The sequence below is a fragment of the Falco peregrinus genome, chromosome 16 (assembly GCF_023634155.1).
Source record: "Falco peregrinus isolate bFalPer1 chromosome 16, bFalPer1.pri, whole genome shotgun sequence".
NCBI lineage: Eukaryota > Metazoa > Chordata > Aves > Falconiformes > Falconidae > Falco > Falco peregrinus.
In genome coordinates this window covers 4,879,908-4,905,700 of record NC_073736.1, presented here as the reverse complement: position 1 = coordinate 4,905,700, position 25,793 = coordinate 4,879,908, and the positions used below count along the sequence as shown (strand labels likewise).

At 56.2% G+C, this 25,793-nt stretch overlaps 1 protein-coding gene across 1 annotated transcript in view; it reads left to right on the top strand.

Moving 5' to 3' along the window:
- The first annotated feature begins 1,860 nt into the window (after positions 1 to 1,860).
- The window catches only part of LRRN2 (leucine rich repeat neuronal 2), a 42,972-nt gene continuing 19,039 nt past the window's right edge, over positions 1,861 to 25,793 (top strand). The window contains exon 1 of the mRNA XM_005234531.3: positions 1,861 to 2,171. The gene's annotated coding sequence lies outside the window, so the exon portion shown is untranslated. The remainder of the gene's footprint in view (positions 2,172 to 25,793) is intronic.

The window sequence follows — 25,793 nt, the reverse complement described above, 5'->3', positions numbered from 1 at the left end:
GGATGGGTTAAACACAGAGTGATCACCTATGGCCTTGGGAGCGGTGGACTGCTCCGTGCAGCAGCCTGGGGTGGGCTTGGGATGCTTCCTGTACCATGGAAAGAGCAAGGCAGCTCTTGCCCACAGCTATTTGTGCATGCCGTGTTGCAGGCGCACAAGGATGCAGCACTGGGGATGGGCATGGAATGGTCTGCGTGTGGCTGGCTGCTTGCTCAGCCCCTGTGCCCTGAGTTCCATGGGAGGGAAGGGCACGAGGGGCTCGTCCTGCCAGCCCCATGGCGTGAGGAGGTTGCAGACTAGAAGCCATCCCAGCCCCTGTTCTCTCTAAGTACCCATGGTCCTGGCAGCAGCAGCAGCAGGACATGGGCATTGCCACAAAGACCATCTGGAAGGGCTTCTCCAGCTGACTGGCAGCTCCGTAGTCTCATGAGAGAACTGGTTTTCCTAGCATGCTTATGGGGCTTTTGCAAAACGAAGGGGCATGGCCCTGCATGCCCCGGTACTTGGATAAAGCCTCACGTTTCACCCCTTGCTATCTGAAAAGCCGTGAGGGGACCTTCCAGCTGAGACCCCTCTTTGACTCTCAGTTTGTGCCGCAAAGCATTTAAGTGAGGCTAACATTAAGCATGTGTTCCCATTAAGTATCTGCATAAATGCTTTGCTGAATGGGGGCCAACATGCCAGAACATCACCCATTTGGTTTGGGCACACGGGCAGGGATTTTATGTTATTGAAGTCCTGCCAATTAAATCAGGTCACTCCAATCTCTCCTCTTCTGCCTCTCTGGCTCTCACGCCTCTGTGTGCGTCTGTTCTCCATCCCCGCGGTCCAGCCCACCGCCCCAGGCAAATGCTCTGGGAATGAGCCAGACCCCCAGCTCGGCTCATGCTCCTGAGCATGAAATGGGGATTCAATAGCCACCGTCACTCCCGGGGTGTGTGGCATCCGCAGGGCTCTGGCAGCTGCTGGATGGGGCTGGGAAAAGCATTTCGGGGGTGCGACTGCTGGAAAGCAAACAAAAGCTGGAGCTCCTTTGCTGCACCCACCCCAAATCCTGCCTTTGTCTGAGCCCCACAGCTGTGCCTGGCTGGGGTGTTTCTCCCTGCATCGAACTGGGTGCGCAGGAGGATGGGATCTCCATCCCTCACCTCTTAAGATGGGTGACAGGCAACCGGAACCCCAGATCTCTCAATCTGAGACACAGCAAAGCAGAAGGCAGCTTTTCCCCAGTGTTTTTCAGGGTTAAGAGTCTCTGAGCATCCCTTTCCAGGAGAGGTGAGCCGCCAGCAGCATGTCTTGATCAGGGATCCAGCCACCCCGCGGTGCTGCAGAACCCCATGGGATGTTGTGCTGTCACCCCGGCTGCCCTGGGGATGGGGTAGGTGCCCCGGGGACTCCTGGGACTGCACACAGCCAGATCTTCCCAAAGGCAAAAAAATCCCTTTGGGTGCTGGTGGGCAGGAAGGGATTTGGGCCACAAGTCCACCCTGTCCAGCCTCCCACTTCCCTCCTAACGTGGGGCCATGCAGCACTGTGGGAGACCCCCCTCCCAGGCTTGGTGACCCCTGCCCATGGGGAGGGGACTGTAGCGGGACCAGCATGCACTTTGGATGCTGAGGGGTCCAAGCAGCCGGATCAGCCTTTGCAGGAGCTTTTTTTTATCCGGTCCTTGGGAGCATCACCCCAGGGGGTTGGGGGTGCCGGGGCTGCCCCTGGGGTGCTCGCCAGAGCCGCAGGAGTTAAGCACGCAGCCGGCAAGAGCTGATTCAGGTGGGTGGCATGTCGTGGTGACAAGACTCGAGTGAGGAGGAGGAGGACTGGGAAAGGGAGGGAGAAGAGAGGAGGAGGGGGGGAGCGTTTGCAGGCAGCGGGGAGCAGCGAGTGTGCGGCTGCAAAGGAGCCGTGCGAGGGAAGGATGAAGGTCTCTCCCCATTGCCTCCAGACCGGGTGCTGAGGGTGGGGGCGGCGTGGCAGGGGGTGGCCTGCCGTCCCTATCCCCCCCCGCCCCCCCAAAGGGACTAGGACAGACCCCCCAGCTTTGGCAGGTCCAACGCAACCCAGTCCTTTGTCTGCTGACAGGGGCTCTGCCCGAGCCAGATGTGCAGGCAGCTGTGGCGGGGAGCAGGCAGGCGGATGACAGCAACGCTGGGAGACGGGAGGAGAGTCCAAGGGTAAGTTGGGCTCCAGCCCTGTTAACAGTATTGTCGGTCAGTTGTGACTTTTGGGGGGGGTCTCCTGTGCCTGGGGGCTCTGCAACACAGAGCTGGCTGCTTGGCAGTTTGTTTGGGGTTTGGGGGTTTTTGCCCCTTTTCCTTCCAGAGCTTTGCTTTCGCTGATCTCTGACACAGAGGATAAACGGTGTGTTTGAAAATAAATGAATGAAAACCAGGTGAAAATGGGAAATGCACACAGCATCGGTTTCTTGCCAGTTCGTGGTCCAGGAGGGGGCAAGGGGCGGTGGGGCAGCCTAGGGAAAGGAGATTTTTCCCTGGGCACTAATGGTGGGATCTGGATTCCCAATCCTGGAAACTCCTCTGGGATTGAGTCTTTCCCCACCCAGGCACCGATGGGAATGTGGGGCAACCGTGGTGAACCCCACGGTGATGCGCTGGGGATGGTGCTGCTGAGACTGAAATCCAGCCTTGCACAGGGATATGCCGGCAGGATGCGATCCAGCCAGGAGCAGCGCTTTCAATGCATTAACCCCTCTGTGCCTGAGCTCTGTGGAAAATGTTGAAGGAGTCAAGTGTAGAAAAGAGGCTGTGTTAAATAAACCAGCCTGGTCTTTTGGAGTCCCTCCTTCTTTTGCAACCCAGCTTTGCCTGCCCGTGCCAGGTGAAGCTCACCTAAGGGAGAGGACAGACTGCCTGGGGGGTGACAGGCAAAAGGTGATGGCAAAGCAAACCCTGGGAGCAGCAGCCCTGGGTCAATGGTGTCATTTTAATGATTTCTGTGCTGGTTCTGTGTTTAGCTCAACCCTTCCTATCCCTGCTCCTCTATGCATGCGCCTCCCCAACGCAGCTACACCAGAGACGTGCACCCACCCGCAACCTCTGTGCTTGTACCTCTGTGCAAAGCAGCCCGCAGCTGTCGGGTGCGTGGCTGTGCCCTGCCAGCCTGGGCAGCAATGGGGACCTGGGGGGCTCTTTGCAAAGAGGCACCCGCTGCAGGGACCCTTGCACCCACCTGTGCTGACCCAGCCTGGGAAGGGTGCTCAAGAGTGGGAAGGGACCTCATAGCTCAGCCTGTGGCTGAGGCATCACCTATCCTCGCCTCTCCCTGATGCCCAGACAGGTGCCGAGCCCTCTTCACCTCCTTTTGCTTCCTGCCAGAGCCTGAAAAAAGGGATTTGGGAGATCTCAGCACTGTCCTCCTCTCCCAAGAGTGAGAGGGCAAAGCCCTTCACCTGGCAGTGGGACCTTGGAGGACAGGAGGGGATGCTCAGGGTTGGGCATTGCGGGGTGGGAGAAGGACCCTTGGAGCAGTGTTTCCAGGGAGGCTTTTGCTGGAAGTTGCTGCTGTCACCGCTGGGCATGAGGATCTGGGTCCTCAGGCCGTGATCTAACAAGGCTGGGAGGTCAGAAGCTACGCACAGATGCTGCCTGCCTCACCACCCTCTGGGTGCTGTGCCGGTGCTGAGCCAGGACCCAGCCCCTGCTGCTGCTTTGAGGACGAGGAGCCCTGATGCCACAGCCTGGATGCAGGCAGAGCTCATAGCAAGGCTGGGAAGCAAACATCTCGTTTCTGTCTCAAAGCCCGAGTGCGGTGCAGCCGTGGGGTGACGGGGATGTGGCTCAGCACAAGTTTCCCGGAGCGCTGACTGCTCCCTGCCATGGGGCTTCTCCTCTCATGGGGGTCCGTGGTGCTCACGCCTGGAGCATGGGGCACCATCACCCAGCTCCAGTCCTGGCTCCCCGTGGCAGGAGACCCTGGTTCTGCTGACCCAGCCTCTTTGGGGACATGGCTCTTCCCGGCGCTCCTGGCTCTCCTTTCCCCGGGGCAGAGCCACTGCTGAGCGCTGCCACCCCAGCACCCTGGGCCCTCTCTGTGGGCAGTGGGCACTGGTTTGGCACTGGGTAAGTGGCTGTGCAGAGCAGGGCTGAGGGCCAAATGTGGGGATGAGTCTCTGCTCCTCAGCCATTTTAAACCCCTTTGTTTGGGTGGGACCTCTTTTATTCTTCTGCAGTGTAGAACGAGGAGCTCAGCATCAGTTGCCGGGGCTGAGCTGTGCCAACACCCATCACAGAGCCTGCAAAATCCCTCTGGTGCAGGGGAAGGGGGTGGTGAGTTAGGCAGGACCCCAACCTAAATCCATCCCACCTCCCTCGGGGTGTGGGAGCATCAGGAAACCACTTTCCCCACAGCACTGTATATTAAGCTGCATAATTGCTTCCCCAGGGAGCCAGGGCAGCCCCTCTGCTCAGTGCTTCAAAGGAGATGCCGTGGAGGCTCCGATTCCCAACGCGGAGCAGAGCTTCAGCTGCTCTAACCAGCCGCGGCTCCTTCTGCTTTGAAGAGCCGTGCTGCCTCACGGCAGGAGAGGGTTCGTTCTCGCTCCTCGCTGTAGCTGATCACTGCCATTCCAGGATGTGATCCTAAATTTCCTGGCTAGGACAGGGATGGAGGATGCTAGGAAGGTCCACAGCTTGTTGCAGTTGGGCACCTGGCAGGCTGGGAACTTCACCATGCTACCAGCACCTCTCCACATGCAGGGAAGCCCAGCTACAGGGCGCTCTCCCTTTCTTTATTCCCAGCAGACGATGTATTTCCTAAACCACCTTCAGGGTAGACCCTGGTCACTAATGCCTCTTCCCTTCTGTCCTAAAAGCTACCCGTGGGATAGCATTCCTGTTGGTATGTGGCCGATTCCTGAAGAGCAGAGATGCCAGCCCAGGGCTGTGTGATTCCCCTCCTTGCACGCAAACTCGCCACCTCCCTCCCTCCTTGATCTCGCATCCTTTTTTTTTGCCAGAAAACACGTCGAGGGGCTGTTTCAGTGCCCTATGCCAAAGATGAGGTGTGAGGCCCCGGCACTGACTGATTGTTGCTCTTCTGCTTGGCATGTGTGGGAGGTACCTGTGCCTTTGGTTCTCCTCTTGGAAATGAAATTGTTGTTCTCAGGGGAAATGCTCTCCCCTGTGCTCTGCATCAAAAGCTGCAGCTCTGCCCTGGCCAGGGAAAGCCACGAGAAGAAGAATTACAGCTGCTGCCGAGCAGAGTGCTGCCTGCTGCTTGCTGAGAGTGAATCAGGAAAAACATTAAAATTAGATGAGCTTAAAACTTCTCCTTAAGAAGGGGATGGTCTCCATCAATAAGGCTCCGCACTGGGACTTTGGGGTTGAGTTTAGAGTTTGGTTGTTTGCTCTTGAGTTGTGAGCTCCTCCCAGAGCCCAGGGCATCCCTCCTGCCCTGCCAGCCCACAGCCATGCCCTGGCCACCCCAGACCCTTGCACACTGGTCCCCATGCGCATCCCTTCCAGCATCCCTTCTGTGCTGGACCGAGGCAGCTGCTGAAATGCCCGACATCGTTCCAGGACATCAGCCAGCTCATAGGCGGTGAAATATATGTGCAGGTTTAGTGGTTGTTGACGGCAGAGAGTATTTTGTGATAAATATATTTATAGTGGGGTTTGTAAAAGGCTGTTCCAATGGGTGGTTTTTAGGAAGGCAATAAACGGCTGAGAAAATGGTTCTGGTTGTACCTTGGAGCAGAGGGACGGCAGCCCCAGCACCCCTTGCCTTCCCCCCCTCCCCCCCTGCCTCCGTACCCCTGGCAGGAGTGAGCATTTGGGGGTCCTGGATGTGGGAAATGGGGGCCCACAGATTACAGCATCCCAGTCAGGGAGGGACGGGGGTCTGAGTAACCCCCGTGCCCCCTCAAAACGGCTGGAGTCCTTGCAATTGGTGCTCCCCAGGATCTGTTTGCAAACACGCAGCGGAGCAGGAATTATGTGTCGGCTCTGTTTGGTGTGTAATTCTGAATAACAAATAAATATAGGAAAATTGGGATCCGTTCCCAGACAATTCACAAAGGGCCTAATTGGAACTTAAGTGGTGCCTAAGTCTTGCGCTGGCTCTCTGCACTGGGGTGCTTTTCACCCAGACAGGGGAAAGAGACAAACTTAGTCAATAAATTACTTGTGATAAATTATTCACCAACTGTACTTGGAATTAATGCCAGCTTCCCCCTCCAGCAGCTTATAAATGCTCTGATATCTCCTGACCCTGTCCAGGCTCCAAAGCTACCCATCAGCTTTAAAAGCCTATCCCAGGCACTATTAGAAAATCATATTTTGTGGCATTTATAACCAGTAATAAAAAAAATAACACCAAGATTAAATTTGGCATGTGAGGTCAGAGCGTGACCAGCTTTGTCCTTCCTGTTGACCAAAGCTGAGCTGAGTCTGTTCTCAGGTTCAAGCTGAGAAAATTGTTTTGCATGAAGACAGGCCACTGTGCTTCTGTGAGACTTAATAACGCTTGCTTTGAATTTAAAAGCCTTCATCAGTGAGGAATTTGTAATCAGCATAAAAGGGGTTTTGCATTTTAACCAGCTTTTCCCAAAGGCAGAGATGAACTAACTCCAGCTCTCTTGTTTAGGGGAAGAAAGCATCCTCGCCCCAAAGCCCAGGGAAGCTCCTCTCCCTGCTCTGTCCTGTGTCCCAGCAGGACCATGTGGCTAGAAATCAAAAGCCTGGAAATATAGAGGGAGGGAGGGGAAAAAAAAAAAGTACAAGTATCCAGCCACCTGAAAAGGAAAAACTGGTTTTTTCCTCTTTGTGAAATGAACTGATTTAGTTTGTGCTGGAATAAGCATTTCGATTGGGTGTCTGTCACTAGTTCATAGGATGATTATTAAATTTAATTCAATTGTTTGGTTGTTCAAAGCACTGTTCAGCAACGCATTATCAAAGCTGCTCGTTTGACTTGAAAAGCCCATTTGGACTTTTAGACCCCTTGGCTCAAAAAGGGTCTGCAGCGTTTGATCCGAATTTGCAAATTGCTGCGGTTGATCGGAAGCCGCATTTTTCAGTGAAGGCTTTTATTCCCATGGAAAATTCTGCCCAGTCCTATTTCTGAGTCACTTTTCCTAACTCCTACATGCCGCTGCTGCTGCTCAAAGCTGGCGATGGAGCCGGGCGGGCTGTCCCAGCGCCCGTGCTGATGGGTGCTGGCTCCGTGCAGCTCCAGCTCTCCAGCAGCAAGATGCAGCTCATGCAGCCGATGGATCCTCCAGCTCCCAACGGGCAGCGGGACTCATCCCTGCATCCAGCTGTTTGAAAGGACCAAGGAGCAGAGCCAGGGTCGGCTCCATCACAGTGCTGCTGGGTTTCGGGGCTGCCCTGACGCCTGTCCATCGCTTGCACCCAATGCCTCAGTGCTGAAATCACCTGGTGGTCTTTCTTTTGCATGAAGCTCTTGGTAAATAAGACAAATGGGATTTCAGTGACATTCCCCAGCCAGCTTTATGGCTTCTCAGTATTTTGTTGACTCCTTCTATGCTGGTTAAACCCTCCTGGGAAGCCACAGACATACCCCCTCATCTCCCCCTTTTCTTGGCCACGGTTGTCCTCCCCGGCTTGGCAGGCACATGCATTTTCCTTGGTTTTCTCCGATTTTAAGGGAAGTTAAACAAACAGGGCTGTTTACATCTGAAAGCCGTCACTTCTCATGCCGAAATCTCTGCTCGCGGGCTGGCAGCAGCAGGAGCGCTGCAGCTCTGCAGCGCGGGGGCCACGGGGGGCTGGGGGCTCGCACCGAGCAGCCAGGCAGCCTGATGTTGCATTTTGCTGTGGTTTGTATTTATAAGGTTTATATCTTTATCTATTTTATAAGCTGTGGAGCGGGGAGAAGCGGGGAGAGCAGCATGCTGGCAAAGTTGTTTTCTCCTGGGAAATCGGGAACGCACTGGGAAGGGGAAGGGGCGATGCACTATGGCCTTGCGGAGCAGCCGCTCCCGGTGCGTGGCATCCCACTCCCACGCAGCCGGGGCAGCTGGATCCCAGCCCCTTTCGGGGCGGGGGGGGGGGGGAGGTGTTGCTGCCAGGCAGAGCTGGGTGCAGCTCCATCAGCCCTGCATAAGGCTTGGTGCCATCTTATTTTTCCCGGTGTCCTTGGTGCAGACAGTCTCCTTGGGCAGCGCCTGTAAATAACACAGTTGCAGAGCTGAGTGGGTTTAAAAACCACAGCGGGGCTGGGGAGGGGGGAGCAGTTTGCAGGCAGAGGCAATGGAGAGAGCTGATGTGGCTCCTGCCTCCGAGGGCACCGGCTGAGGAAGGGGTGAAGGCGGGGGGTCATCCCGCTGTGCTGGGGCACAGGCAGCCCCCCGCTCCTGCCCTCGGGGCTGCCTGCAGCCCAGCAATGCCCCCCCACCCCCCCCATGCCACTGCAGGATGGCCCCACACTGCAGCTCCCCGACCCCCCCAGCAGCCTGGGATGACTAAGAGGCGATGAACCACTCCTGGAAACTCAGAAGAGATCTAATTCTGTGAATAAACTACAAAAATAAAAAAGAGCCCTGGGGGGGAGACGATGTTTGTGAATTAAAGACAAAAGTGGGTGACATTTCTGCCAGCCATATGCAGCTGCAGCGCCGGCGGGGGGGGGGAGGGGGGGCACACATGGGGCCACCGAGGGCTGTAATTCCCGGAGATGATGGGAAAGCAGCAACTTCTCCCGCTCTGCCCGTGCTCGGTGGACTCACACCGGGTGATGTGGTGTCTCAGTGATCATGGGGAGCCTTGTTTCATCAGGTGACAGCCAGCCCTCATGGCATGTGACGAGGGCAGGAACCAGGTTTTCCTGTTGCACAGCAGCCCTGGGAACTGAGGGCTTTGCAATATGGGCAGCTGGGATGCACCTTGGATCCTTAAGGATCCTTAGCGCTCTTCCTTCCTGCAGCTGCTGCAGGGCGCACAGGACTTCAGGGTCACTTCTCAGCTCACAGCCTCCAGCTCCAGCCCAGCATCCTCCAGACTCAGTAATGCCAGCAGCTGGGTCACCCCGGCTCATCGCAGTCTTGCTCCTTCAGGCTAATTCCCTCTCGGCTAGCAATTCTCTTCTCCCCTCCTCTGCCGCCAGGCTCCCAGCCGTCAGCCAGTTAGAAGATGTTATTTAAAATAAACTGGAAGTGGATTTTGTCAAGAATAAGCCCAATTCCTCACCCATGAAGGGTTATTTCATCCCCTTCAGTTTGGGGAGGGACCTTTATCAGCTGCCAAGAGCCCCAGGGTCTGGCCACGGGCGGGGCAGTGCCCACCAGTGTGAGGGGCACGGACCCCAGTGCACGAAACGTGGAGGTTTGAGGGCTGGGTGGTGGTTCCCCCCTGGTGGGTGGGTGCAGCAGGGGCCGTGGAAGCCCCTTGGCTTGTGATGGCAGAGGCAGCCAAGTGGTCCATGAAGACCCATCAAGACCATGGTCCCCATCCCATTGGAAACCACCTCTGTGGTCTCTGCTGGTGGCAAAGTCCTGCAAAGCTGGGGGTCAGCAACCCCAAACCCCATAAGGGGGGGGGGGTGGCACAGCCACCCCCAACTCGCTGAGCCCCTCCCAGCTGTGGTGGCTTCCCGGGGCACGGTGCAGGGCTTTGCCTCCATCCCCACCAAGCTGCTCTGCGCCTGAGGAGGGGGTGAAGCAGCCCCAAAGCCGTGCCTGGCAGTTGCTATGGCAACCGGACATTTTTCTTATGATTCCTAATGACTTATTGGCATTTGCACTAATATACAGCTTTTTTGGCTGACGGAGGTTGACTTGTCTCTCCTCAGCCCCTAAAGAACAGGAGCATTGCATGCAGGGCCGGAGTCCAGGTTGGGCTGGGGGGGCTGCCCCAGTGCTGCCCCTGGCTCTGGGCACAGCATCCCTGATGCTTCGTGGGGAGCAGCACAGACAGGAGCCACCAGCCAGCTCCCTGCAAGAGGCAAGTGCTCAATCACAGCTTGTTTTTCCCCGGGTGAGGCTCAGAGGATAGGAGGGCTACAGGATTTGGAGAAAAAAAGGCTCTTACAGGGCAGGAGCCAGCCAGAGCAGAGAGCAACAGCCCTGCAAGAAGCAAGAGGGGTCCTGGGCTGTGCAAATCCCAAACTGGTGCTGATGGGGTCTGAGATGTGACTTCAGCATCATATTCCCAGCCACGCTGGTAGGATATCCCAGTTTTTCCTCTGTGAAATTCGGCACAGAGAGGAAAATCAATGCACTCTTTTTTTAAATCCATGCTTAATATCAAACGTCATACCTCGCCCAGATTTATTCGGGTGGATTAGATACTTCTTAGCTGCTCAACATCATGGAGCAGTTTGCAGCGCTGGAGCAATGCCCCAGGCAGGGCTGCCCGGCTCCTTCGGGCTGAAAGCAGGGCTTGCATCCGTGCATGGCCAGGGCCAGCTTTGCAAATATTTGGAATTTTTTTCAGAGAATTGGAGACCAGGGGGGCCAGTTTGTGGCTGCTGAACCTGTACTTGCACCCTGAGAGCTGTGCAGGGTTCTCAGCAGGTGAGTGTGTGCTCTGAGCTCTCCTGCCTAATTCCTTCAGAGGCACAAGCCATACAACCCACCTGCTTTGGTTTTTTTCCTGCAGACGGGCTGCTGTGTGTCTTGCACATGGGAAACAGTGTGGAGAGCAAACAAAGACCAGGGAGACAAAGTTACCAGCATGGGCAGGAACAGCTTCACGTCCAACTCTGTAACACTGGGTGCTCCCAACGTTAGAGCACTGATGTGCTCTTTCTGGTTGTCATGTCCTAATGAGCTCCCGAGACATGGGGTTTGCAATTACCGGCTGAAACTTTCAACCCTGAGCACTAAATCTGTGTGCGCTGTAGCTCAGATAAAATCATGGGAAGACTTGGGGGGCTTTTAGGGTCAGTGACAAGCTCTTGCAGCACAGTGGCAGGGGTTTGTACCCCTTTTTTAACGGGTCTCCACCAGCTTCCCTCCTCTTTGCCCTGTCCTGTGGCCACCGAGCGTGACTGTCGAATGCAGCAGAGCTACCTCTCGCTGGTCCTGGGCATCTGCCAGCCCCGAGAGGTTTGGTAGGACCTCATGTCCTTACAGCAGCTCCAGGGCATCGTGGCAATAGAGCAGCACTTCATCAGGATATGGTCTATGGTGGGCGGGAGCAGGGGGGTCCAAGCCCCTGCAGGGCTGGCTCAGCTCCCCCAGGAGCATCTTACATCCCTGCAAATCCTGCTGAGATGTTCTTTTGTGTCACTCTGTGGGGTCATCAAGCCTTCAGGAGGTGCTCTGTAACTCCAGCCTTTTATCACAGCCGCATGGCCCAAGGAGGCCAGAATGTGCCAGCAAGATAACAGGGAGAGACTTCCTCGTAATTAGAAATTAGCCCTGATTTCACGGCACTTACAAGCAGCCGCGTTGCCATCCTGACCTTTCTTCTGCTGAAGATCAAAGGGAGCAGGGCTGGGCTCCAGCCGCGGCTGCTCTCGCCCTGCTTTGCATGCATGATGCGACCCCATTCTGCTGCCCGTCCGCTGATGCTGGAGTCATCTGCCCCTCCGCTCGCTGGCATTGAACCCTGCCCATGCCCCTGCCCGAGCCAGCCACCACGGCGTGGGTGGCCAGCTGTCCCTGCAGGCTGCTGGCTCCCTTCGCTCCTGCAAGAGCAGTTTAACCCGTGAATGAAGAGAGAAATAAGATGGAGGTGGCAAGGGACCAGCTGAGCCCCCAGGGCAACGATGCTCGAGCGAGGTCCGCGGCTCCCTGGCCCTCGCCTCTTCTCTTGGCACTGTCTGTGCAACGTTCCCCACCTGCAGCAATATTGCTTAGCTGAAGAAATATTGCTTCCAACAACAGACCCCTCTAGAGAAATAACAGGAGAGATCCCATCATGGTTTTGATTTTAATTACACTCAGGAATTCTTTCCTTTTTTTAAGCTTTGTTTAATAACCTGTTCCTTCCCACACAGCCCTCCTCTGCTGAAGAAAGTTTAAAGAGCCTCGATTTATCCTTCTGAAGGGACTAACAACAAAACACTGCAGTGGCAGAGTATTTCTTCCTAAAATATCCCAGGGGGACATGCTGGAGCAGCCCCTGGCTGTTCTCAGGCTCTGACTGGGACAGGACCATGGTGGCTGGGGGCTGTGCAGGTGCTGGGCAGCCCCTCGGTCTGCACCGATCCAGCACCCTGGGCAGCCAGGAGCCACCTCCAAGAGTGTTTTTACTGTCTCACTGAGAGTCGACACCTTATTCCAAGGACCTGGGTTTTTTGGTCCGACAGAAGGGCATGGATGTGCCTTCCCCAAGCGATGCCCCTGGTCTCTGTCCCCTTTAGAGCCTGTAGCCAAATTGCTTCACGGCTGGTTTGTGTAGCCACATGGGTAGCAGAGCTCAAAAGCCTTTGACATTGCCCGGAGCTTCCTCTATCAAAGGATGCTGCCCTTGGCTTTGGTGTGGGTAGAGGAAGGGGGGAGGTTTGGGGGGGGGGCTGCTCTGCAAATGAGCCAGCCTTAGTGGCCACCCCCCAGCCCAGCCCAGCCCCCAGGCTGCGTCGAGGGGTATCGATCGTTGCTGTTGGCAGGCCGAGCTGCTGGGGAAGGTCACTCAGGCTGATGCAGCACAGGCAGCGTCTGCAGCCGTGATCCAGGACACCGGTTACCCTGGCCATCGGTCCGCTGGCTTTAGGGCCCCAGATGTCCATGGGCTGGGACGGGGACCAAGCTGGATGCTGGATGGGATGGGGACCCTGGGGTTTCCGAGCAACACAGAGACATGGACACTTTCCTCTGGGCTTTAATGTCTCTGGAGAGGAAGGTTCAAACAGCCTCTGCCTGCCTGCTGCAGCTCTAGGCATGCTACTTGTTTGTTTGATTAGAGACATGAAGAAATAAATGGAAGAGATATGAGCATCCCTCTTCACTCCCAGCTCCTATGTGGTACTGGCTTGATTTTTCAAAAGGACTCAATGTCCAGAGCTTCAGAGCTGTCTGCATCATTTAGACAGGCGCATGGGAGATGAGCCCTTTGAAAATTGTGTCCCAAATGGTTAACAAGGAGCTGTTCTTCCCCGGAGGCTGGCAGCGTTTCCTCCCGCTCTGTGGGGTCTTTCCCTGTATCTGCAACATACAACAGAAGGAAATGGTATGTCACGGAAATACGTATCATAATTTCCTGGCATGCACCTGTCTCTTCCAGCACACACACTGCTGCAAGACACAAACACACACTTGTGCGGATTATGAGCTACTATTGCTGTCATGTTGTCGTAGCTCAACAGGCATGTACAACCACAGGAGTTATCACATCGCCGTGCCCGGCTGCTGTCAGCCCCTGGCAGCCACCGCGCTCCTCGTTCCATGTCGACAGCCTCCCCTGGGCTGTGGGAGCTGCAGGAGCTGTTTGTGTCTGGAAGCTGCCTGGGGGCAAGGAGCCCCACAGCTCATGGGGACCCAGAACGGAGCCTTTTTGCAGGGAGAGGAGCTGCAGGCAGCGGGAGATGCTTTAGACTTGCACTGCTGGTCATGCCGCTGTGGTGCGGGGCTCGCAGCAATGCCAGGCTGCTGCTGCTGCTGCCCACCCTGCCTGCCCCTTCAGCCTGCCTGCGGCCGAGGGCATGGGCAGCAGCAGGGCTGCGATGGTGGTAACACGGGAGGGAAAACAGGCTGAGCTGTCTGTCCCCTGCTGCTGGAGACAGCGTGAACCTCACCACTAATTGGCAACCTGGGGAGATGGACAGGGAAAAGGTCCCTCTGCTGGGACACTGGAGAGGGGATTGCAAGGGACCCAGCTTCACATTGCAAGCGATGCCTTCCTACAGGAGAGCACATGCCACCTTCCAGCCTGCATCCCGCAGGACACAGGGCTGGTATGAGCAGAGAGGGCTCCTGTGCAGTCAGTGTTGCAGCCGGGGAGCCTGCCAGAAACCTGGGGGGTGAGAGCTGGAGTGAAGGCAGGAGCTGGAGGTCTCCATTTCCACTGAAATCTGGCACCTTCCTCCTCTCTGGCAGCCCCATTAGAAGCTATAAATATATCTGAGTGTTCACAACACCCTTTCCCGAGCACCCTGGGGATAAAAATCAAGAAGGATGCTCTGAAGGGGTAGGCTTGATTGATGGGAGCTGGGCTTGACACACCATGCTCAGCACCAGATGGATGACGGAGCAGTGACGGAGGCAGCACTCACAAGCCCCGGCACAAAGGGAGCTCAGTCCCCCGCTGGGAGGGCAGGGGGGAGGTTTGCAGACGAGACCTGAGCTCACCGTGCAGGGTGAGGATGGTGGGTGCTCCTGTTGTGGGGGCAGCATGTCCCAGCACTGCCATCCCATACAGCCAGGCGCTCAGGTCCCCAACACAGGGGTGTTCTGCTCCCCTGGGTGCTCTGCTCTGCTCCAGGTGCTAAAGCTGGAGGTCGTGAGGGTCTTTGGGGGTCTGCCAGCCCCCTGGGTCTCCACAGCCTGGCTGGAGACCCCCAGCAATGCAGCCTGCAGGACATCATCCCCAGGGCTGGGTGGAGAGCAGGCAGCATCCCTGGCAGGAGCTCCACTTCTTCAGCAGAGTTCAAAGCCAACCCACCTGGGACCGTGAACAATTAATTTTCCCAATCTGCACAACAATCAGCTTCTGAGGCGAACAATTAGCCGGTCACAAATTGTAATTGTCATCTCACTTCTGATTTTAATTTGGCCTAATGAAGGCTAAGTGATTCCGTCTCGCTCTTTCTCCCCCGGCCCCACAGTCCTCTGGCATCCCCGGCACGCGGGGAGGCAGCACCCAGCCCGCGGCCGTGGCCCTCCCCGGGATGGAGAGTGCTGGGGGTGGCCAGGGAAAACCATTAATCCCTATTGCGGGCTGCTTGGTTTCAGATATCATGGCCAATAAAAGTTTTATTTAAGGGAATTGGCTGCCTGTGTCCATGCATTCTGGTTTGTCACAGCCTGTTAGCCTCTCACGCTTGCCCTTTGAAGCAGGGGCTATCATTTAATCTTCATCTAGAATAACGCACTGATTTTTTCCCCTTTCTGATTTTAACTCACTGCTGCTTGTACGTCTCTGTCTGCACCCTGCTCCCTCCACCCCGTCCCCACATCCCCGATGCATTATCATCTGCAGCACCTCTTGGATCCAACTATGTTTTCTAATGAATTCATGGTCTCACTGAATTGCCTTTCACTTTAATACTTAATTTAGATTGAAGAAGGTGGTTGCTGGGCCTCGAATACCAAGTGAGACTCTGGTGTAGCTTTGGCTGGAAGTTGCACGATGCCTGGTGGGGTCAGGCTGAGCGAAGCCATCCAAGTTTGGTGAACTTGGCATAACCACCCTGCTACTCTCCAAGCCTGGCAGCCTCCCTTATCCTCCATCCTCAGCATGAAGCTGGATGCACGAGTTGTCACTGGGATATGGCAGCCCTAGGCGCTGGTTCTGTCTGCACATCACATCATCCGCCCCCGAGAAGCCCAGTCCTGGCTCCCTCCTGCTCTGCAGCTTCTGTGCGTCGTTTAACACAGGGCAAAGTGAGAGCAAGATGCTCCTGAGCCAGGGAGCAGGTGCTTTGCCACACGCCAAGTCTGCGCAGCTTTCCCTCCTCCCCAACCCCGAGTGCCTGATAATTTTAACACAAGCAGTAAGGAGAGGGCTCCTTCATCCTGATAGAGAGACTGAGCCTCTTCTGGGTTGAAGCATTGCAGCTCTTTAATAGCACCAATTAAAACTGCAGAGGGAATAAGACGCTGGCAGGCAGTAATCACCCAGACTGGAATAGGGCTTGAGCATGAGTTTTAACAGCTTCACTTTAAAGGGAAAATGTACTTTCCATGACCCTTGGATGAACAGAAACCTGGTTTCAGAGCTTATCCAAAGCCTGCGAGGTTGAGTATCAGCCCCGCACCGGGACACGCTGCTCCGCTGCAGCCAACAGCCCTGCTGCCTTGCCCTATTAAAAGCAGCAGGCAGCCAGTTGTGAGAAGGAGCAGGGTAAAGGGAAGAGGAGGAATAAGTATATCAGCAAGGTGAAGCTTCAGTGACAGCTACGAGATCTGATCTTTCAGGGAAAAATGTCATCTCCAGTTTGGGGTGGGGCAGGGGGGGGTTGCAGGGAACTTGTGGTGGAGATGAAATGGCCTTCAGGGCCAGTTACAACTCAGTGCAATGGTTCCCAGCACCCCACCGGCAGCAGCACCCTGCACCCTGGCCGACTTACGAGCTTGCTCTGCCTGGCATTGCTACCAGCTCCATTTGTTTCCCTGTTTTTTTGTGCTACCTGGGAAGGATCCGGAGGTGATCCTGCCCCAGCCGTGCCCCTGACTTGCTCCACAACCCTCACCCGGAGTTACAACTGATCTGCAGGCTTCTTGGGCTCAGTTAGGGCTGATTTGGTTAGCTGTTTGCACAATTGAGGTCAAAGCCCATCTTGTCTGAAGCTGAAAACAATTAAAATCACTCCTGGAAGGACCTAAGCATGGACCCAGCAGCCAGCATCCCTCCGGCTGCAGCTGGCAGCTCCCTCCTCCCTCCATGCCCCACTCAGTGCACCTTGCCAGCAGGCAGGTTGTAATTTACAGGGCACTCATCCACCCGCTCAGCCCTGAGCATCTGCCCCCGCCTTGTCCCAGCGAGTTCCATCACAGCTGCCCACATCACACCAGCAGTGCGTGCAGGATCTGGCCCTCCTTGCATGCCCAGCTGAACCAGCCTGACCCCAGGGGTCCCAAAGTTTCCCCTAATCTGACCAAACCAGCGTTGCAGTGATGCTCACCTGCTGCAGCCATCTCAGCATCACTAGCGCTGGCTCCCACTGTCACCGGAATGATGACTGGCAGCTCGCAGAGCTGTCACTCACTGCCAGTCCAAGCACAGGAGCCTCCAGCTGGGGTTGGCAGCAGTCACATAACGACAGAGCTTCATCAGGGCCAGGAGGACCCTGTTAGAGCCATCCCAGAGCTGCCTTTTTAATTGGGCAGGTGCTGGGTGGTGCTGAGTGATGCTGATTTGCTGGGGAGGTTGGAATTGTAGAAGCTGGACTCTGTGCTCATTAACACCTGGTCTTAAGGGGCTCATCACAGATATTTTGCAGCCAGTGGGAGGATTTTGGTGGCTGTGAATGAGTGGTGTGTCTTTCCCATGGTATTCCTAGAGCAATTCCCTGGGGTGGTTTGATTTCTGAGAGCCTGGGGGCTGTAGATCTGCACCCTGCGCACCCTCAGAGGAGCCTGGCCCCAAACTTGGCCCCTCAATGGTGCGGGTTGGAGCTTTCCCTCCCCTCCCTACCATGGGTGGTGTAAATACCCTGGAGGTGGCTGCAGAGGAGGGGTTGGAAAGGTAAAGTCCTGTATGTTGTTCCGCATTATGGAGAAGAACAACCTGGCATGTCGCTGCCACTGTAGGTTTTGCTTGGAAACGGCTCTTTCATTTCTCTTTGCTCTTACCACACACACATATGCACAGCCATGCCTACGTCCTGTGTCAGGTTTTGTTGTTTTTTTTACAGTCTTTTTAAACCCATAATGACACATCTGAAAGTTCTTCCAAAACCAGCCCCTCTCCTTCCTTCTGTGACACGAAGGGATAAGGATCAGCTCAGAGCTCAGTCAGGCGGAGAGTAGCTTTGGTGGCTTTTGCAAAACAATATTTTGTCAGTTCTTCCTAAGACAAGTTGATGGCGGGCTGTCTCCCCACCCACCCCCCCCCTCGCCTCCCCACACAGCTCCCAGGGGATGCACCCACCGTCTGTGAAGTGCCCTGGGGACCCTGTGGCCCTGCCTTTGCCAGCGGGAAGGGGAAGAGGCTGGCTGGGAGTGGGCTCACAGCCCTGCCCTGTGCTCAGCTGGCTCTGGCGTGGGGGATGCTGCGTATCCAGGCTCTCCGAGCCAGGGCTGTGAGCTGCCCCATTGCCTGTGGGGTGTCCCCATGGCAAGGCACTGCATCCAGCCCTGGGCAGCTCTTGCCTTCACCCCCTGCACAGCTCCAAGGAAGCGTGGGTGCAGGATTGCCTCTGTGGGCTCCTGGGCATGAGGGCCAGCGCGATATTGCTGCCGGCAGCTCAACACAGCCCCAGGTTTTCAAGAGGGACTTCATATCCATTGCAAAATTTTCCTCTCCAGGAGAGCAATAATGCACTGCGATATTGTTTTATTTTAGTCATTCAAGTGTATGCACAGTGCCTAGAGGAACAGGCAAGGAGACACAGCAACACGCTCCCCCAAGGCCACTCCACAAAGTGCAAACAGCTCTGCCTGTTCCATGCCCCCGTGCTGCAGGCTCTGCCCCAGGAGCTGCCCCAGTGCAGAGGTCTGATGTGCAACATCTGCATGGAGCTCTCCGGTGTTCAGGTGGACAACACCGTGCCATGAGTATCAGGGTAGTTGGAGCTGGGTGTCGCACCCACGCGTGTTTGGATGCTGAGCGGCTCCTGCACCCTGAAATTGCTGGCTGTGGCCAGGCAGGGCTGCTCTCCCCGATGCCTCCGGTGCCTGGTGGGGTTAAACACCTGCCAAAGCCTTCCCCAGGTGCCTATTTTCCCAAAACTTGTAGCCGCCTCATTATCTTCAAAATCGTAGAATTTAAAAGCCATTTGAGGGAAAGGACACGGGTGCACATGCCCCCACGCACTGGCTGCGTGGCCCCTCTCCATTAGCAAGGCGGCCACATCCTGCCCTGGCACGTAGACGATGGTGCTGGGGTGGTCTGTTCTTCTGCACCCTGGCTGTGGGTTGGATCCAGAGAGGAGATCTGGGCTGTAGCTTTGCTCCTGGAGAGAGGACACAGCCGCTTTCCGTGCCCCCCCCCCTCCCCCCAACCATACAACCCACCCATCCCCGTGGGCATCCCGCCTGCCGAATGGTCCTGCTGCCGAGCTGGGAACCCTTAAATAGGTTGGACGGAGGTGGCAAATGTTTTCCATTTTTCTTTCTGTTCCTATCTGGGTGGTAGTTGTTGTTGTTGTTGTTATTATTATTATTATTATTATTATTATTAATACTATTACTATTACTATTATTAAATTTATTTTATTTTAGATCCCCTTTGAATGACAACTCTATCAAAACAGCTCATTGGGACATGTCAGGTCCATTCTTGATAAGTCATCAGTCATCATGATTGGTGCTGACAGATGCCCTGCAACAGTGCTGCAGTCTTTTGTAATATCACATTATTTTATTTATTCAGCATGGCATGAAATCTCTCCTTTAGGAAAAAGGAAGGGGAGGGGCGGGGGGATTAACTCTCCTAGTGATGCTTCCATTTCTGGATACTCCACGTGGGAAGTAGCAGAAATCAGGCTTGAATGTGGCATTCGCGGTGTTTAATGTCACTGGAGTTGAAACAACTGCAAGACCCTGGATCGCAGTCCTCTTCCAGTAGCGCTGACCCCAAGAGAGCCGACACTGCACGTCACAGCACTGTGACACGTGTCCTGTGTGGGTGCAGCCCCTCGGGACGCACAGCACCCTTCCCCCCCCCCCCCGCCCACAGGGAGGGCCAGGACACAGCGATCCAAGTGCTGCCGTTTGCTCCATCACGGTGATGACGGGAGCAGCCATATCCCCCCTGGCTTGTGGCTGTACCTGAGCGGGACACCCACGTGCGTCATCCCCCTGACTGGCAGCGAGCATCCCAGGCAGCTCTGTTGCCCTCCCTCTGCACTTGAAATATATGGCAGGAGCAGGGGCGGTGATTTAGGCTCCCCTTTCACCCCTTCACCTTCCCTTGTATTTATGTGATGCTCGGCTGCATGAAAAATATGGCTCCTTGGCGTCCTGCCTCCTCTTGCTCTGTGGGGAGCAGCCACAGCACCACGCTGATCCCTTCCCCAGCCCCGGGGCTGGTTCTGGGAGTTCCAGCCTGCCCGACCCCCTCCTCAGCACCTGGGCAGAGCTGCTGGGGGTGGGGGGGGGGTGGGGGGGATGGGGAAGGGCTGACCCCAGGGGTACTACCTTCTAAAGCAGCATTTCAGCCTCGTGGAGCTGCCGGAGGGCAGAGTCTGGCTGTGTTCCCTGGGATGCTCCCGGGGTGTCCCCCAGGAGCAAGATGGCAAAGCTGGGTGGCTGGGCTGGCTGCGGCCAGCCAGAGCCCGTCCTGGGAGCTGCCTTCCTGCGTCCCCTAATCTGCATCGCAGAGCCTTTGTTTGCTCTCATTAATGTGTCTGCAAAGTGCTTGATGTGTGAAATATCCTTTTTATTAGCTGGAATTGGCAGGGCCGTCTGGGACTTGCGTCTGCTCCACTTTCAAGGCCAGGACTCTCCAGAAAAGCCTGTGTTGGTCTTGCTCAGTTTCTGGCTTGTGGTGGGCAAAGAGCTTGGGCTCAGCTCGCAAGCACACTCCTCCACCCAGAAACCACGACTGGGACACGCCACGGTGTCACCCATGGGTGCACCCACCCCTCAGGTCCTGCTGAGCAAAGCAGGCAGAGTGGTCTGCTAGAGCAGGGCTGGGGCTGGTGCCTCCAGAGTTGGGGATCCCCTGGATTCTCCTGCTTTCATGGATGAATCTGGTTTTCCTACAGCCCCTTTGAACTGTCGGGACTTTCCCCAGAGTGCGGAGGACTCGCAGCCTGCCGCAGCGCTGCAGCCCACAGGGGATCTCTCCATCTCCCTCTTTCCCCCCCCCATCTTCTTCCCACGTGTTTTCACCCTGTGTCCCTCCCGCAGCCCCAAAGCAGCAGCACAGAGCACCGCGGACAAGCAGCAGGGTTTAACCCCTCGGCAGAAGGTTGCCAAGCAAACATTAAACTTTGGGTTTGCAGCCAGCCTCACTGAGACCAAACCCTCCCTCCCAGGAGGATGCATGTGCTGGCCCGTGCCCCCACTCACCCACCCTGCTCCCCCTTCCTCCTCCTCCTCCTCCTCTCCCAGTGCTCCCGAGACCCCTGGGGTATCGTGTCACAGCAGCAGCATCTCTCATCGGAGCCTGCCACTGAGAACCAGCAAGAGGACGAGGGCCCTGCTAATGGCATGAGTGACGTTGGTGCACAGTGCCCTTGGTGCACGGTGGGGCTATGCCCACAGCACCCCACCCAGCCTGGTGACGAGTCCAGACTCTGCCCAGGGACCAGCGGGGCTTGGCACAAGGAAAAGGGGCAGCTGGAGGGGGAAAACAAGGGGATACAGGGCAACGCCAGCGGTGCAGGGCTGGCTGGGAGGATTCCTGGCACTGCTGTGGCTGCCTGCAGGGTCCGGGGTGGGGCCATGCCACTGTCCCATGGAGCAAGGCTTTGGGGTGGAAGGGATGCCGGAGGGATGCTGTGCCCTGCTCCACCCGCGAGCTCTCTGCCATAGCCCAGTACCCGTGCTGGGGCTGCGCTGGAAGGATTTGGCTTTGGAAGCGCCAGCAAGCACAGCCCATCTCACCGCGGGGGACTTCGTGCCAGGTTTTGTTCTCTGTTGCATTGACCGTTTCTGCCTGGTTTGAATCTGCCTGGCTATGGCACTGCTGCTTGTGCTTCCTGGCCCTGCTGCGTACGCCTATGCACCTCCTGGTCTGCTTTGCACCAGCCACCTCCATCCTGCCAGGAGATGCTCGTGGTTTTGTGTGCATGGCTCAGGAGTTTGGGGACCCACCAACCAGCCACACCGCAGCACCTGAGGACACGGTGGTGGCCTGTGCTTGCCCAGTGTCGGTGTCTTGGCGGAGGGATTGGCTCTCCCTGCTCCCCCAGCCTTGGCGGCAGGTCCATAGCGAGCTCATTAGGAAAAACCTGGAGGTGTTTTCCAGGCAGTTCAGGAGCTCGCCTGAATTATTTAACATGCCGCTCCACAGCACGGCGGGGAGGAACTGAGGGAGCTCATTACCAAGCCGGGGCTGTTTGTCTCTCAGCCACAACACGGCGGTGCCAGGGACAGGCTGTGCCTGTGGCACGGCTCCCCGCTGCCAGACAGTGCTCCCCGCTGCCTTGCACACCAGTTTGGGAATGGGAGCTGTGCTTTCTACCTCTGACACGGGCAGGTTGGAGCTGAGCCTTGCAGGAAGGTCCTGGGGCAAGGACATGGTGCCTGCGAGCGGGGGGTCACTGCGGAGCTGGCGGGTGGGCATCGAGCCCAGCAGAAGGGAAGGGTGAGGGATGCCAGGGGCATCCTGGCAGGCTAGGACCCCTCCATGGGTGCTGAGGTTGGGGCACGCAGCTCGTGCAGCTCCCCACATTCCGGGCACTGGGAGCTTTGTTGATCACAGCATTTTCTAAAGCCTCTGGATGATTAAGGAGGCAAATGCCATTTGAAACCCTGCGCTAGGCTCTCAGAGCCTCAGCGATGGCTTTTACAGGCTGAAGGGCTCTAAATTAGCTATTGCCACTCAGGAAGAAGATCTTGGAGATAGGTCTGGAAACAGTGACACAGTGCAGCAACAGTCGGAAAGGGCACATGGCAGGCAGGGGATTATTAGGGAATAAATAAAGCAGCAGACCAAAGCCACTGATATGCCTGCAATCTGAGCAGCGCCTGCAGGCTCTCCTGCCCGGGTGAGAAGGGTCTGGGCAGGGAAAGAGCGATGGCCAGAGCTGTGAAACAGGCCCTGTATGAAAAGCAAAATGGGCTTAGGGCTCTGCAGATTGCAGAAGAGACAGTGGCAGGGCGATGAATAGGTGCCTCCAAAACCAAACCTCCTGCTTTCACCGAGCTCACCGGTGCTGGCCCTGCCTGACCCCTCTCCCCTGCTTCCCCATCCCCTTTCTGCCCGGGATATTCTTGACTTTGACACTGAAAGGTGTCAAAAAAAAGGCCGTAAGGGTGCTGGGGAGGGGGATCTGCAGGCGCAGAGCCTGGCCGTGTGCAGCTGGAGTGCTGCAGCCTGGAGACGGTGCCAGTCATTAGAGATGCTTCCAAAAATGCAGGGAGCTGCAGTCCAATGCAGCACGGGTTTTGTTACATGACACAAATTTTACAGAGTAAAGAACAATTCAGCTACGAGCCAGGACTGAGGCTCCATCTTCCCAGCCTCTTATTCCTTCAGGCAACCCAAGCAGAGATCAGCCAGCTTTTCCAGTTGGCTTTTGCAAGACGTTTACAAATGCCCCGGTTAACCCCATGGCCTGGAGACCGGCCCTGCAATTCTCAGAGTCCCGGGGATAAAATGAGATGGCCCTGGGGCTGCCCAGCCAAAAAGCAATGGATTTGAGGCTTCCGACAGACACGAGCATGCCGCATGCAGCGGGCAAAAGTGGCACCTTCAGAGCTTGTGCCACTGGCTCAGCACCTCCGAAGCCACCTCACAAAGCAGGCAGGGCAGGGCAAATGGATTTCACTCCTGGTCCTGCTAAAGAGCCTGACCGCCTCAGCACCCATCCCTGCCGCTGTGCGTGGCCACCTGGCCCCAGTGCTGCTCCCCAATAAGGGCTCGTGGGCTCAACTTTTGCCATCAAAGAGGAGGAGGGAGAGGAGGGGCAGGGAAGGGCTGTGGGAATTAGCCCTAAGAGGAACAAACCTTCAGAAAGCCTGAACCTCGCTGGTGGTGCTGAGCTGGGTTTTAGAGAAGCTGCTCTGCAGGGACCCCCAGCCCAGGCACCCCAGCTCCTCCACGAGCATCTCCCCAGCTGCCGAGGCCCCCCACCTCTCAGTGTCCCAACAGGATGGGACCGTGCTTGTCCCTAGGTGATGAATGTGGGATCAAAAGCAGCTCTGGGATGTGTTCAGCGCTGCCTGGGCAGTGTGTGGCTGAGCAGGGCCAAATCCTGCACGCTCCAGGCTGGAGGCTGTGCCTGAAGCTGGCAGCAGCATCTCCAGGAAGCCACAGGAACCTGTGGGAGCATTTTGGAGGCAGGCAGAGCCACTGCAACCCTTCCAGAGCCTGAAAGCAAAAGAAGAAGAACAACAAGCTTATTTCCCAGCCCTGCTCATTAAAAAACATCCAAAGTGAGGGAGAGAAGCATCCAGATAAGAAGCGGGCACCGCTCCTGCGCACTGGCTTCTAGCAGATCGGTGCGATAGCGAGGTGCAGGCAGCCGAGCGGTTTGCTTTGCATGCTCCCGGCAGCTTTTTATCTCCTGCCTTCCTCCTAGACAAGCACAAAACACCCTCCCCACCACGAGAGATGCAGGAGAAGGCCCGCACCCACCATCCCTGGGTCTCTCTGCACAAAATAAGGCTTCACGGAGGAAAGAAACCACCAGAAAAAGCGGCAGAGCAGCAGCCCAGTGCTGCAGGGTTTGGAGGGGTCTGTTCCCTCTCTCGTGTCAATATTTTTTGGGGGATAAAGACCTAAAATAACAGCTGAGGGCTGGAGCGCAGCTTTGCTGCTGTGGCCCTGTGTGTGGGTGCAGGCAGAAGAGCGGTGGGCTGCAGGGACGGTGGGGTGCCCCCCGCCACCCCACTCCCCTTGGATTTGTTTGCTTTAACCAGGGGTGAAGCTGCAGAAAAGCCGGGGTGGGACCATCCTCCCATCCCTCAAACCAGACAGGGAAGATGCGGAGCTGCATAATACGCCCAAATTTAATAAAATGCCTCAAACAGACAAAGTTTTTCCTTTTGCCAGCTGCTTAATTAAATTGCCTAATGCTGTTTGCGATCGCAGCACAAACTCCTGTGTTTAAAGACCACGGTGTTGCCATGGTGCTCACCCGGCGGATGGTGCGGGGCTGTGATGGAGCATACAGATGAGGGAGGCTGCTGGGGATGCAGGGGGAGCGGTTGCCACGTTACAGGGGGAGATTCGGTGCCTTTATTTATTTATTTGTTTGTTTTCTGACGCGGTGGTAAACTCCCTGCCGAGGTTTGCGCTGGGATCTTTGCTCCGAACGGAGCAGTTGCTTTGCCACCCTAGGGCTTTGAAAATGCTTGCTAGGAGAGGTGAGCATCCCCCAGCAGCATCGCTGAAACAACCCAACCCCCTTTCACCAGCAAGAGGGAGGGGATGTATTTGGCTTCCACACACACCGAGCACTTGCTCTGCCGTTGCCTTGCGTGCCGGGTTTGTAAGGACGCAGTGCTTGGGAAAAGCAAGCCTGAACTGCTTTGCCACAGTCCCAGCACAGGTCTGAGATGGGGACTGAGCCCAGAAATCCTGACCCACACCGCTGGGGGGTTACCCTGCACAAATCTTTGCACGAAGGAGTTTCCCATCAGCAACAGGAGCAAATTAAAGCCCAGGACATGGGAGAGCTGAGCTCAGCCGAGGTTCCCCTGAGGTCTCCAGCCTGGTGCTCTGTTCCCAGTGTGTGAAGTTTTCCTTCTCACATTGTCCCTCTCACCAGTATCAGCTGGTGCAACCTCTGAGACACGTTGGAGGTGCTGGAAGGGAAGTCAGACCTAGCCAGGGGGTTTTGGGCTTTGTGGGTGAGGCGAGGAGACCTGCCAGCCAAGGTCTTTGACAAAGCTTTGGGCAGATGCCGGGCAGTGGTGCTTGAACGGGTTTCTTCACTCAAGCATCAGGTACTTCACACAGCGATTTCTGCCATTTTCTGTCCCGGTATCAGCTGCAGCAAACTCAAGATGCCTGCAGAGGCACCTGTCCAGCTGCCGGGCTGGTTCTCACCTACCGCTTCCTCCCCTTGCTGGTGTAAATGGAGAAAAGCCCTCGGAACCCATAAGCAACAGGGAAGAGACTGTGGGGATGGGGGGTCCTGGGGCTCCCCCTGCCCCCAGGCACGTGGGGATGCTCAGCCCACATCCCGGAGCCGCCCCATCGCTGCTTCATCCCCTGTAGTGCCCAAGGGAACCAGCTGGTCCCTACACCACAAAAACCTTTCAAGAGCCTATATAACACTTGAATATATATTTCCTTTTCCCGACATCCAGAGTTACGTCTTCGCATCATCCCTGCCACCATTAGCCCCCAGATAATGACTTGACCTCCGCAGCTTAACTGAGATTTAATACGTCAGTTATTGTATGTTAAATAGTGGATCATTAAAAACTT